The sequence below is a fragment of the Vidua chalybeata genome, chromosome 2 (assembly GCF_026979565.1).
Source record: "Vidua chalybeata isolate OUT-0048 chromosome 2, bVidCha1 merged haplotype, whole genome shotgun sequence".
In the NCBI taxonomy this organism is placed as follows: Eukaryota; Metazoa; Chordata; class Aves; order Passeriformes; family Viduidae; genus Vidua; species Vidua chalybeata.
In genome coordinates this window covers 27,101,123-27,113,778 of record NC_071531.1, presented here as the reverse complement: position 1 = coordinate 27,113,778, position 12,656 = coordinate 27,101,123, and the positions used below count along the sequence as shown (strand labels likewise).

At 44.2% G+C, this 12,656-nt stretch overlaps 1 protein-coding gene across 4 annotated transcripts in view; it reads left to right on the top strand.

The window, feature by feature from the left end:
- The window catches only part of LIMS1 (LIM zinc finger domain containing 1), a 67,931-nt gene that overhangs the window by 17,937 nt on the left and 37,338 nt on the right, over positions 1-12,656 (top strand). The window contains exon 1 of one of the 4 annotated variants that reach the window (XM_053935597.1): positions 9,477-9,559. The exons of 2 other annotated variants lie outside the window; for them this stretch is intronic. The gene's annotated coding sequence lies outside the window, so the exon portion shown is untranslated. Of the gene's footprint in view, positions 1-9,476; positions 9,560-10,041; positions 10,137-12,656 lie in introns of those variants that run through there. One more of the 4 variants, XM_053935600.1, reaches the window with a different exon arrangement.

Below are 12,656 nucleotides of genomic sequence, written 5' to 3'. Positions count from 1 at the left end.
ATTTTTTTTTCTGATAAAAATACACAATCAAAATAATTTGGAGACCATAGCTCTAGCAGACAGAAAATAAGTTTTCTTTTTTTTTTTTTTTCCCTTATTTGCCACCAGATTATGGCCCTGCTAAATTCAGCCCTCTGCTCATGCGGCCTTCTCCAAGCGTTCAGACACTGTGTAATGAGATGAATCCCCCACGTAATTTGGCTGAATACACCGCCACCTCCCCAACAGAAGACATAAATGAAGGGGTCTGGCTGAAAGGGAAGCCTGTTTGCAGCCTGCCTCACCAGTGCAGTTAATTGAAATGCATCCACGTGATCCCTTCCCTTTGATTTGAATGGGAGCTGGCTGGTTTCCCAGTGCAGGCAAAAGAGCTGTTTTCTTCTCCTAAAGTGAAATGCCTATTTCTGATGTCCCATTTACCAAGGACAGTTAAATGAAGTAAAGGGGAAGGGGCACAGCCAGCCAGTGGGGTGACTGAGGCCAAGAGGTAGCAAGTGTAGTGCCATAATTGTCAGGGCTGGCAGGGTGCAGCAAATGTGGAGATGAGGCAATTCGAGCAGTGTTCCTGCTGATCCACCCCACTGTGCCTCCGGGCCTGGATTCCTTCTGTCCTGCCGCTCCTTTTCTCTTAGAGAAATGCTTCCCTACCCTCTCCAAAAATGAAAATGCAGGAGCCTGCCAAGGTGCTTTGGAGGATGGCCTCTGGTGGGCTGCAGGAGCATGATCTTGCTCCCCATGACAGATAAACAATCTTCAGATGAATCTTCAATGTCACCCCATGTGATGTTATGAACATGAATTTGTCCTAATGGCCACCACAGGAGCACCCAAGTGGGCCACTGGTGCAAGGGAAGTGATTCCCTCTCTTCAGACTGCCTAGTGTAAAAAACTCAGGAAAAGGAGTAGGACAGACAGGCAGATGGACATCTCATCTAGCTCATCTGAAAGCCAGCGCTTTCAGATCTGACTCTTGAATGCGGAGACCATCAGCCCAGCCAGCAAACAGGCTGCAAATCCAAAGTTGTGCTGCTAATGAGGGCATTGCTTGAGAGCCTTGAAATCCTTCCCTTTTGTTCAAGTTAAACTACCCCATTTCTTTTCTCTTCATTTTTAACTAAGCAGCTTTCTGCTAGAGTGTATCTCCAGACTTCATGTGGTCTGAGGCAAGGATGCAAGTCCAGAGCAGGATTTGGTCCCCTGTGCTGCACCATCTCCTGCTCCTGAATCTTTGATAAGTGGTGGTGCCTCTGCCCCAGTTCCAGAGCTGCCAGCTGAGTTCCACACCAGCTTGTTTACAGGAATGCTTGAGGACAAATAGTGTAAGGACCGTGAGATGCTTACTATAGTGTCAGACCTGTGCATAGCAGAGGGAAGTAGCCAGTGGAGGACTGATAGGTAAAGCAGTTAGTCATCTGGGGAATGACAGACTGCCTTGACACCTTCTTCCTTCCTAAAATAAGCAAAATCAGGTAAAGCTGCAAGAGGAATACAGTTCTGAAATTACAGAATGTCTAATATTCCATGTAATTGCAAGCAAAAAAAGTGTTGATTTATGATTTATTATTCAGTACTGAGCAGTAGGGTGATCGAATTTGATTTATAATCAAAGTATTCTTGTTTCCCCTTTATGATTGGTTTTGTTACAGTGAGCAGAATGGAGTAGTACCTTACTTTATCTTGCAGATAAGACTTCCCTGCTTTGCTGTAAAGTACCCCTATTTTTCAGGGACAAAAAAACAGAATAAGATGCTGGTGTCAGCTTGGAAGGTTATTGCATAGCTACTGTCACATAAAGCAGAATTAATAGCAAGAGCTTTAAAATATGTACAATATGTGCATTGACTTCCTACAAACTGGCATTCTTCACAGTTCCTGGTAGAAGTTACACCAAAGTTTATGTTTGTAAGGTCAAAGACAAGATTTTTATGGTGAATAATTACAGAAAGTTGTTTTGGTTTTATCTTCTGAATGGTATCTTTTTGCTCCTTACAACAGGGAGCACACACTTGTGCCTCTGTGTTGCTGCACATAATGCTGCACATTCCTGCTGTGCTGCTGGAAAAGCACCCATACAGAAAGTCCCTGGATAAGCCATTTGTGAGGAAGAGGAGAGTGCATAGGGACTGGCAATCCCTCTGGGTGACAGAAGGGGAAGTGGATGATATACAAGGGTGGTTTCTGTAGATCCATAACCTCACTGCTCTTGACCTGAAGGTGGAGTCGTTCTTGAGGTTTACTGCAGTGATACACAAGACAGACACGTGGACTAGGAAGGGCTGTCTGAATAAAAGTATTTCAGGCTATTATGACTTTCAGAAATAAAAGTTGCATACAATTCTAGTTGTTTATAACATTCTTCTGCTTGGAGTAGATGAATTCTTATACAAGTCTTTACACTGTTCATTTTCTCTGTCTCCCAAAACAGGGTGGGAGAAGGGCAGGAGAGGAGAGCAGCATGGTGGGTGAGGTGGGAAGGCGAATGGTGAGCACAGAAGTTGTCAGTGCCAGATATATGTGGCAATAATATCTGTTTCTTGAGAAATATGCAAATAGGCCAACGAGTATGTAATAAAAAACTTGAAGGCAGTTTCATGTTGGAACACACATTTCTTCAAACTGGGATCCAGCTAATAATGTGAAGGAAGTCCAATAATCCAAACACTTATTCATAGGTGGGGTTTTTGAATTGGAGAGCTTCAGACTCTTTCTGAGTCTCTAAAGTACTTTGGAGTCTTGTGAGAAATTGTACTGAGAACACTTGAAATTTTAAAAGGTGACTCACTGTATTCCCCTCCAAACAATTAAGTTGTTTCACTGAGCTCATCTTCACTGGTCTGGTATGTAATAACTTGTTTTTCCCTCTGCTGATGCCTACATTTATTCCTCCAATAGTGTTCTTAAATGTGCAGCTTCTTTATGAACTTTTTTTTTAGTGCTACAATTGATCAATTATCCAGAAGTTCATAGCTGCATGGAGGATTGCCACAGATAACATAATTCTGTGCAGCTTCTTGGTCTGAGCATTGAACAAAGCGCGCTTGAATGAAATCCAGTCTTTGCAGTGCATTTTCCCTCAGGTTGGGGCAGGCATTTATGCCCTGCCATCTCTTCTGCCCTGTGGTCCAACCCTGGCCAGGTGGGCAAGTCCAGACAGACATCACCTTGGCTGATCCTTCATCCAGAGAATCCTGAGTTGGCTCTGAGATTCAAGGACAAAGTTAATGTCTGCGGGTGCTGTGGATGCAGGGCTTCCTTCACAAGCCAAGCCACTGCCTGTGTTTTGTGAAGGCTGGGGAGTGGGGCAAGCCCTTGCAATGCCCTGGTGAGACAATGCCAAGCACAAGTAACTTGGTATCATTGGGAGGAGAAGGGGAAAGGAGTAATTCCTATTCCTGACTCCTGATGGGTGGAACAGTGAGTAGCAGAAGGGAGGTGCGACAGAAGGGAAGCAGGGTGGCCGGCGGCAGCCAGCTGGCCCCGGGTTGGTGGCAGCATGCCTGGGAGGGGAGATCCCTGGGCCCCTGCCAGGGAGTATGGGAGGAAAGCAGCTACTGATGGTGTTAGTCAGCGTGACTGCTGAGTGCTGTTCAAAGGGTTGGAGCGCTGTAACAAGGACGGATTGGGCGTTATCTCATTTCCTCTTTCACATAACCCCAGGGAAAAGGGAGAACATTAATGAAACCCTGGAGGTGAATGAAGCCAGATCCAGGCTGAAATGTGTAAGGGATTTCTCACAAGAGATTTGTCTTTTTGGTCCTTTTGTACCATTCCATAGGCATAACCTTCGTGGCTGCATGTTGTTTATTTTCCCTTGGCTGCCTCTCTTCCTGTTTAATCCTTAAAGATAATAATATACATTAGTAATGGTGAGGAAGAATGATTTTCCTAACATTAATGTCAAACATCGTGTGATACAATTTCTCTAATATTTTGGCTTAATACTGTGTACATTCTGCCAGCAGCCGTACTGGATGATTCAGAGACTGCTGTTAGGCCTATTAGGGATGCTTTTTCAGAGCTCATGTAAGAGGCCCCAGAAGACATCCAGAAGATAGCCCACAGTCTTTATATTTGAAAATAGTGACAAAAACAGGCTGTTGGAGAACTAAAGCTCAGTCAGCCTAACTTCGAACCCTAGCAAGTCATGAGTACAACTAACAGTCAATATATAAGCACTTACTGAATAATACAGCATTAAAAGTGCCACATGTATTTCTAAGAACAGATCGTTTCAAAGCAGCCAATTTTCCAGGTCTGGCAGATGAGCATGTCTTATAAACAGAATGGAGGAAATAAATTAGGTGTATCTGCTGATGCTATCTCACACTAAATTTCATAAGCAAACAAGAGAAAGAGGCTTTAGAATTTGAGTGACAGTGATTGACTTTGTTGAGCATAAGCCTTGCAAATTCTCTTCTGCGTATCCACTTGTCTGCTCTTGCCACTCTTGTTGTTGTGGACCATTCACATGAGTGCTGCCGATACCTCCTCTTGTTCCTTCATCATGCCCTTTTGAGGCATATTAGTGTAGACTCAGGGCTTAGTTTCAAGAAGGCATATTGCAGTTCGGAAATAATGATCTAGGTGAAGTTGCTGGAAGGGAGGTGTGCAGCTGTATGAAAAGAAGCATTTGGACAGGAATTGATGTTTTGACACAGAGCCACCAACAGCGTCCCCCTAAACAGAACCTGCCTGATTGCACCTTGCAGGAATTCTCTCTTTTATCACTTGCATTTAATAAGTTGACCAGTGACTTGGATGCTGCAGCTGAAAGTTGGCTTACAAAGTTTGTGGATGTCCTTGACTTGGATAAACCTTTAGGGATACAGGAGATTAGTTAAAAATTATCTTGGCAGTCTGAAAAGAGGCTCCACAATCAAGAAGCTGAATTTTCATGAAGAGAAATGAAAAGAGTGGTTTTCACAAAAGAGAATTCAAATGACCATGGGTTGGGCCATTTGAAGGATTATTAAAATGACTTATCATGTTTTATGATGCGCCTGCAGAGAAAAACAGATCTTATTTTGGAAACACTGTGCGTTTAAATATAAAGGAAGGTTGACCTAGATTATTTTGAAGAGACTCTATATTTATTACTGAAAAAGCCTGAGAGTTGTTGTCCTGCCAGAGGAGGATAACAGAGAAGCCTTGTTAAAGCAACAAAGCACTTGAAGAAGATTGGAAATGTACTGGCTGGTGCATGCTTCTTTACTGAAACTTAGGAACAGGGTTGTGTCCATGGATGGCAAATCTATTTTGATGGTATTTTAGTGCATCTGTAGCCTGTGTAAGTGAAATAGAAGGGATATGATAGGCCTACCCAGGAAGTAAAATCACTTTTTTTCTCTGAAGCAGTATTTCCTCCTCCAGTGTGCTCTTGTGTCAGAAAGGAGACAGGTACAGCGATGTAGGTAGTTGAAGTCAGAGATCCTGAAATGGGGCTCATGCCCTGATGTACCTTAGATGAGTGTGTCAGTTTGGCCCATGGCTATGCTGTCCATGCAACAGGGTGTGTGCATCTCCCTGCATATCAGGATGCAGCTGCAAGGAAAAATCAAGTTGAGCTAGGCATTATGTAGCCATCCTGTTTGTCTTGCCCTGTCATGGGCAATGTGGAGGACAAGGTTGGGCAGAATGGCAGGGATGTTGTCTTACTTCTAAATAGCAGTACTCTTGTGGAAAGGTCAAGCCTTTCTCCTGTTTTTCATAGGTATTTTAGAGGAGGGGAAGCTTTTGACAGCTCCCAACATCAGATACTTCCTCTAGTCAGCTGCTGCAACTCCAGTCCTGCAGTGCTAGGTGTGCCATGTGCTCGTGGCCGGCACTTGGGTCCTTGCAGCCTGCTCCTGCTTCAGTCAGCTCTGCCACTGCCACTGGCCCCAGGAGAGGACAGTCGGTGAGGAGAGCAGGTCTAGTGGTGGAGCTGGTATTTCCCATCACTTCCTAGTGAGGAGCCCTCAGTTCAGCAATGTTTACCCTAGGGCATTGCTCCAGGCCTAGCTCAGGTGAAGCAGTAACCCTTTTGAAAAAGTTGTCTTTAAATAGTGCAGTGAGTTCAAGAGAAGACAAATGGCTGTCTGTCCTCTTATCAGTTGAGAGCAGACTATTGGTGCCATTTCATAGACTCGTAGAATTTGGGGTGGAAGGGACATTTAGAGGCCATCTAGTCCAATGTCCCTGCAATGAGCAGAGACATCTTCTACTCCATCAGGTTGCTCAGAGCCCTGTCCAGTCTGACCTTGAATCTTTACAGGGTCAGGGCAGCTACCAGCTCTATGAGCAACCTGTTCCAGCATTTCACAACCATCGTAGTGCAAAATGTCTTATTTGAACGGCTGTAATTGTGACTTTTTACCTGAGTCAGCCTGGCTTGGAGGTCCGGCTCTGATTTATGTAGATTTGCTCTTAGCTTTTGGTGGCCTGGGCTCTGCTTTGGATGGCAGCTGTGATGACACTGACAGGAAAGACTGCAAGGGGAACCCCAGGGGCGTTTGGGGCTTTTTTTTCCCCCATTTTTTGAGCAGGCTTCGCCTTTCCAGCCTGGCAGTGTGGGGCGGGGAGGGCTCTGCGGGCAGGGGCCCTTTCGCGGGCCGGGGACGTGCGGAGAGGCCCGGGCTGCTGGGGCCCGAGCGCGGCTCTCGGGCTCCGCCTGCCGGTGCGAGCGCGGCCGGGCCGGGCCGGGCCGCCTCACGGCGCGGGTCCCCGGCACGGCCCGTGGGGAGGGGGCGGCTGCAGCCGCGGGCTCCGGGAACATGATGAGGGGACATCTCACTTCTGCTGAGCTGGAGGGATACTTCTTGCATCTTCCTCCCTTGTTTTGTGTATGGCACCCACTGGTCCTTTGCCCTACAGCAGCTGCATTCACTAACCCGCCCTCCCCCAAACTTAGTCTTCTCCCATTTTGGTGGCTGGGAGAGAGCTCTTGAGAGAGGAAGACGTGGGCTGCTCCTTGCAGCTGGGGTGAAGGTGAGGGAGGAAGGAGTGTATGGGGAAGGGGAAGGAAGAGCGTCTGAAGGAGAAAAAAGGAACTTGGTGAGCTCCAAGGTCAGTTGGGCCGTCTCTTGTATACACCCTCGGCAAACTGGAACAGCTGAGGCATGAGTACATATTTTCCTTCTGCTTGTTTTGCCCCGGAGACGGTGATTTCAGGGGGTGATGAGGCAGACAGCTGCAGGGTGTGACTGTCCGGCTTCTCCACCAGCTCCTGGCAATGCAGGCTCCTCAAAGGTCTCTTTGCAGACGGTGGCTCTTTTTGCCTGAAGCAGAGAGGACACTGACTTGTCCAGAAGCTGCAGTATTGAGCGTCCTAGAGCGTCTTGGGGGTTTGGCTCTACCTGTGTTCTGCACTTCTAGTTCATGCTGGCCTGCTAGAGGAGCAAAGAAAAATACTCTGCATCTGTGGAAATGTGGATATGAACCAGTGGTTCCCTTCCCTAATTAACTTTTGCTTATAGACTAACTTTTTGGTCTAATTCTATGCTTAGCTCAGGTCCAGTCCCCTCTCTGTTACCTCAGGAGCTTCATTTTCACTGCAGAACCACATCTGCTGACCTCTTTTGCAGGAAGCCCTGGTGTCAGGAGCAGCTGATGGGCTTGGCTGAATCATGTGACTTTGTCTGGTGCTGTTTGGCCCTGCACTTCCCATCAGGTCTGATCTGGGCAACCACAGACTGCAACGATCTGTCAGTGCCCATGAGCATAGTCTCTCTGAGGCTGGTCTTGTTCTACTCTCATTGGTCATAATTTTGTTCACAAGTTTTCTTTCAGCATGGCTCTTTTGGAAAACAAGTTGGTGATAAAAGAGAGCCAACTACTGTGATGTGAACAAAAACTGAGAAATATGGTTTAGCCAGGCTAGCTGGTTAATGAATTACTCAAACATGTTTTAAAATGTTAATTGAAGAATTAATTCTTGTTTTCCTAGTTCCCTTTTAATGGATGCTTATTCACATTAACCATGAAGTGTTGCAGCTTTTGCAGTCATCATGAATCAACAAACTGTCCTTGCCATTTTATAAAAGCGGAACTGCTGGCACACGAGCAATATATTAAATAACATGAACTGGAGTAGCAACCAAGGCCACTCATTCTGTATAACTGGTTTGTTGTGATTTTCTTCATGCTCAAGAATAAAATGCTGTTACCTTGATGTTTGCCACATTTATTTTGAGAGACAAAGCTGTAGTGCATTCTTTTGCCTGGGAGGGTAACTGTCCACTGATAAATTTAATGAAACTTTACTGCTGCTTTTGTACTTGAAGGGTCTTTGCAGGAAGAGATAAGAAGTTCAAATGAGGAAGCACTATGTGACAGTATGGGAAACAGCAGCTTGGAAAGATAAACTTACATTGTTAATTTGTCCACAGAAAAGGGTTAGCGATAATGTTAAGTGGCCTGAAGACAGAAATAGGAGCAAGAAATGGGATGTAGAGACATGATGAATGAAAAGCAAAATGAGGCTCTCTTGGTATGGTATAGCATTATTTTGTGTGTATGGTGAAAGCAGGTGGTAAGGAAACTTTCCTGTCTGACCGTTCCGGAGGGTGCCCTGGCAGTCATGGGGCTGAAGCCTGAAGCCATACTGCTGTACAAACAAGTTCTGCCTGCAGCATGTCCCTGCAGAGATCAGGTTGTGGCCTAATTTCTTGGTCGCTGATGGTGAGGAAGGTTTCAGGTTCCGTTTTTTACAGATCTTTGTAGCAACTGGCAGGGAAACATTGTTGATTTTAAGGGTATTCTTGCTTTAACCTGCAAAGAGCTGCCTGAGGCCTTTGAGGTGTCCCAGGGATTCAGATTGCTTTAGAAAAACTGAGTTTGAGTCTCTGTCCATACAAGAGAGACATATCTCAATTCTTGTTTGTCTGGGCAGGTTCACCACCCTAACCTGCTCTGTGAGATGGTGGTTTTTGTCCCCAGTTAGTCATTGTTCTGTGCTGAGGTTGTCAGAGATGGCAGTAGCCTTTCAGTGTGTGACACTGTCTGCCTTCATCTCAGAAAAGAAGAAAATCAGAGGGTAGTCCTCTTTCTCAGCAGGTGGGAAGGTGGGGAGATGCAGTCTTCCACTCAACATGGCACCAACAGATGCTTGTGATAGGTTGAAGTGGCCCTGCTTGTTTCTTTGCTGCTCATCAGTGTTTCCAGGGATTGCTGCTCCCATAAAAGGACCTGGAATGCTGTCCTACTGTTCTTATGGTTTTGTACTTCTGTACCATACAACGATCGTATATAATGAAAGCTTCAGCCTTTCCTGTGAGGTAGAAGGTTTGCTTCCTCCTCTGTCCTTAGTGGTTTTGAGATGGAGAATTGGCATGACACAGTTTGTGGAGCTGAACTGTGAATTTTGTTCGATTTTTTTTCTCTTTTTTACAGCATGAAGTTTTACAGAGCCAAAGAAGGAAGTGGTTTACTGAGTCACTTAAATTATTATTTTTTTTATTTTATCACAATTACCAGTAATAACCACAGTGAAAACATGCAAACAGCGGGCATTTGATGTGAAGCTTTATATGGGAAAGGCTGCTCATTGTGAATGTGCTGCCAGCAAGGCTACAGGCTGACAGTAAGTGTCCACCTGGTCACTGGGGCTGAGGGTCTGGCTCAGGCATCTGCTGAAGTGCACATTGCGCTGTCTTCTGAGCCAACAGCCTGGCTATGAATTGTATGGGCTTTTAGTCATTCACAGGGAAATTCTTGGGAGCAGGAGCCATGCATGGGAATGGTGATAAATAGAGTTAGGATGAGGAGGAATAATAGTTCTACTTGCTGGGTTTTATTACTACTAGCAGCAAGCAGCACGGTATTAGAGCTTTTAGCAAAGTCCTTTGTTGTTCTGGAAATGCACAGAGGTATTCTGGTATTTCCAGTAGTTTTTTATCCTTTGCTCCCTGGGAGTGGTTTTAGGGACACTATTTTGTCCCCACCCAGAACAGAGGATTCATGGTCAGTTTGAAGATAGACCACTGCTGACGGGTTTTCTGCTGGCTGAGGAAGAGGACACTGCAACAGAATCATTGAACCCAAAACTGTAATTCCAGTGGAAGGAAAATATTTGTCCTACCTGTTACAGAAATTGTGTCGCTTCTGGTGTGGTTGTGTTCAGAAGTCAGTAACTTTGTCAGCGAAACAAAGCTTTTACGGTAGGGCAGCTGTGTATTTTTGGTTTAAGGCTTTTGCTCTGATTTAAGAATATTAAGTATGTTTTTCATGTGCTTTAAAATATTATGAAAAATCCATATGAGATGATATTTTTATGTTTTATGCTGAATCCCAAAGGAATTTTTACAGCATTAAGGGAAGGGGGGATGGCTTTTCCATTTTACATCATCCTGAATGTCCAGGTTGAATTACTTTCATTTCTTTTGCACTGTTTTTTTTTGTTTTTTTTGTTTTTTTTTTTTTTTTTTTCCCAGTATGGATTTTTCTGCTTGGATATGAATTACAAGTTTTAATAATTTTGAAACCAAAATGTAAATACTTAAAAACATAGAATTTTTTGAGTTGCTAAAATTTGCACCTTGCCTGTGATTTTTAAGTGTTTTTACATGTGTTCCGCTTCATTCTTTGTAGACACCTGATCTACTTTCTCTATTTTGCTTTAGAGAATATATGAGTTCTTATATACAATAAACCATCATACTACAGGTTTCTGAGCATTTAAAGGTGATACTTTCTAGAGACCCACCATTTTCTACCTTTCTTGGAAATGCTGGTCAGAATATAGAACTACTTTTCAGTGTGTCTGACCTGTGCTGTCTCAAGTGTTTTCTCTGTGCCCTCACTGCCTCCTCCCCTTTCCTCTGTAATGTGTTTTCCATGCCTTTGTTTTTTGGGCAGTAGAGACTGTCTGATGTGGCTGACAGATGTTTTTACAGGCATAGAGTCAGGATCATTGCTTCTTCTGGGCTGTTAAATTCACCATCTCTCACCATACAACCAGCAGCATTCAAAGGCTCTGGTGCTCTCTTGGGAGCTCAGGGTTGGATTGTCCTTCTAAAACACCAACCCTTGGAGCTGTAGTGTCACCTACTGCTTTTATGGCTGTATTTGTTTGTGTGCCAGGAGGTGGTGATACCTTCAAGCCACGTGCATGTTGTCAGGGTTTCCAGCTCTTCCAGCCTTCTCAAGGGGATTGTACTGTCTTCTCTCCTTGGTATTTCATTTCATTATAAGGAGGCAAAACCTTGATGAGAAGCTTTTCTTTCTCTACTTTTAATGGAGCGTTAGTAATTTGAAAAGTATTTGTAAGACAGAAGGTAAAGGGTCCAGGAGAGTAATTGCTGGTAGTCAACAGAGAAAGCAATTTACAGGTTGCTGTAGTTTTGTTTGCATTTATTTAACCCTGATGAGTGATGTTTGGAGAAAAATTAAGATTTTCTAATAGTCCCATTCCTTCTCTGAAAGGGCAAAGTCAGTCTGGGACCTGTTTTGAGATGTCCCACTAGCTCTCCACCCAAACCAGGGCTCAGCAATTGCCCATCTGATATGTCTCAGTCAGCTTTTCTGCACCCCTGGAAGGGCTTGTGGCTTTTGGAACTGCCAGAGCTAGTAATTCCTTGGGGTATCAGGGCAGCTGCTCTCTGGGCAGTTTCCAGTTTCCTTCATTTGCCACATGTTTTCTAGGTCTGCTTATTTTTTTAATTTTTTAAAACTTTTTTTTTTAAACATGGAGATGTCTTCAGTCTTTTGTAGCATCTACTGGGGAACTTCTAACTACCCAATAAGCCAGGTGGCACCTGGGGGCCTTTTGCCCTCATTTCTAGAGGCAATTTATCTCATCATAATAGAATAAAGTAAACCTTCTGGACATATCTACAGTAGCAGAGTGCAAATAGAAGTAAACTTTTTTAAAGATAAGACTTTTCAGCTTAGGATCTTCATGCATCATAACCAAGGTGCTTAAATGTAAAAGGTGGGTTTCTGACTGGCTTTGAAAATCTCTGTTAGGAAGAGGTTTTTAATTCCAAGACAGTAAAAATTACTCAGAAGGGTAGGTCCTGGATCTAGAAATGCAGGTTGGGAATTGCTTGTGGTTTTTTTCCACATTCTCTGGGCTCTGAAAATGAATCTAAACCGTGATTTTATTGGTTTTAAACTATCCCTCCCCTCATCATTTTGGTGTGGAGTTTTTTTTTTTTTTTCCTTTCTAAGATGTTACCCCATCATATACCAGGCCATATGAGTAATTTTACCCACCTTAAGGCATCAACTGTTTGCCAGCTTGTTTGTCACTCTTTTTTTAAAAAGGCTTAGGTACAAATGGCAGGACAAAACTGATTCATGTTGTGTCACGCTTTCTTCTTTGCACACCTACTCATGCATGGATCATCTCCTGATTAACAGCATAAATTTCTGGCTATGATGCCAACCTGCATCTTCATCCTCTGGGCTCTCATTCATGTCTGCTCTCAGCTTGGCCCTGATCTGAATTACTAAAATATGTGTGGGTTAATCCGTACCTCCTTCTGGCTGTGGTTAGAAATACTGGCACGAGAAACAAGGCAGTGTTTTCCCAGTAGAGGGAGGTATTGTAAAACTCAGCCAAAGCAGGTTTCTGCTTGCTGGAGAAAAGTGTGCTTTTTGCAGAGTTTTTTTTTCTGCTTAAATTAAGAGTTCACGGAGCAGCATGTGCAGAGAGCTTGGAGTAGGAAAGCAAAATA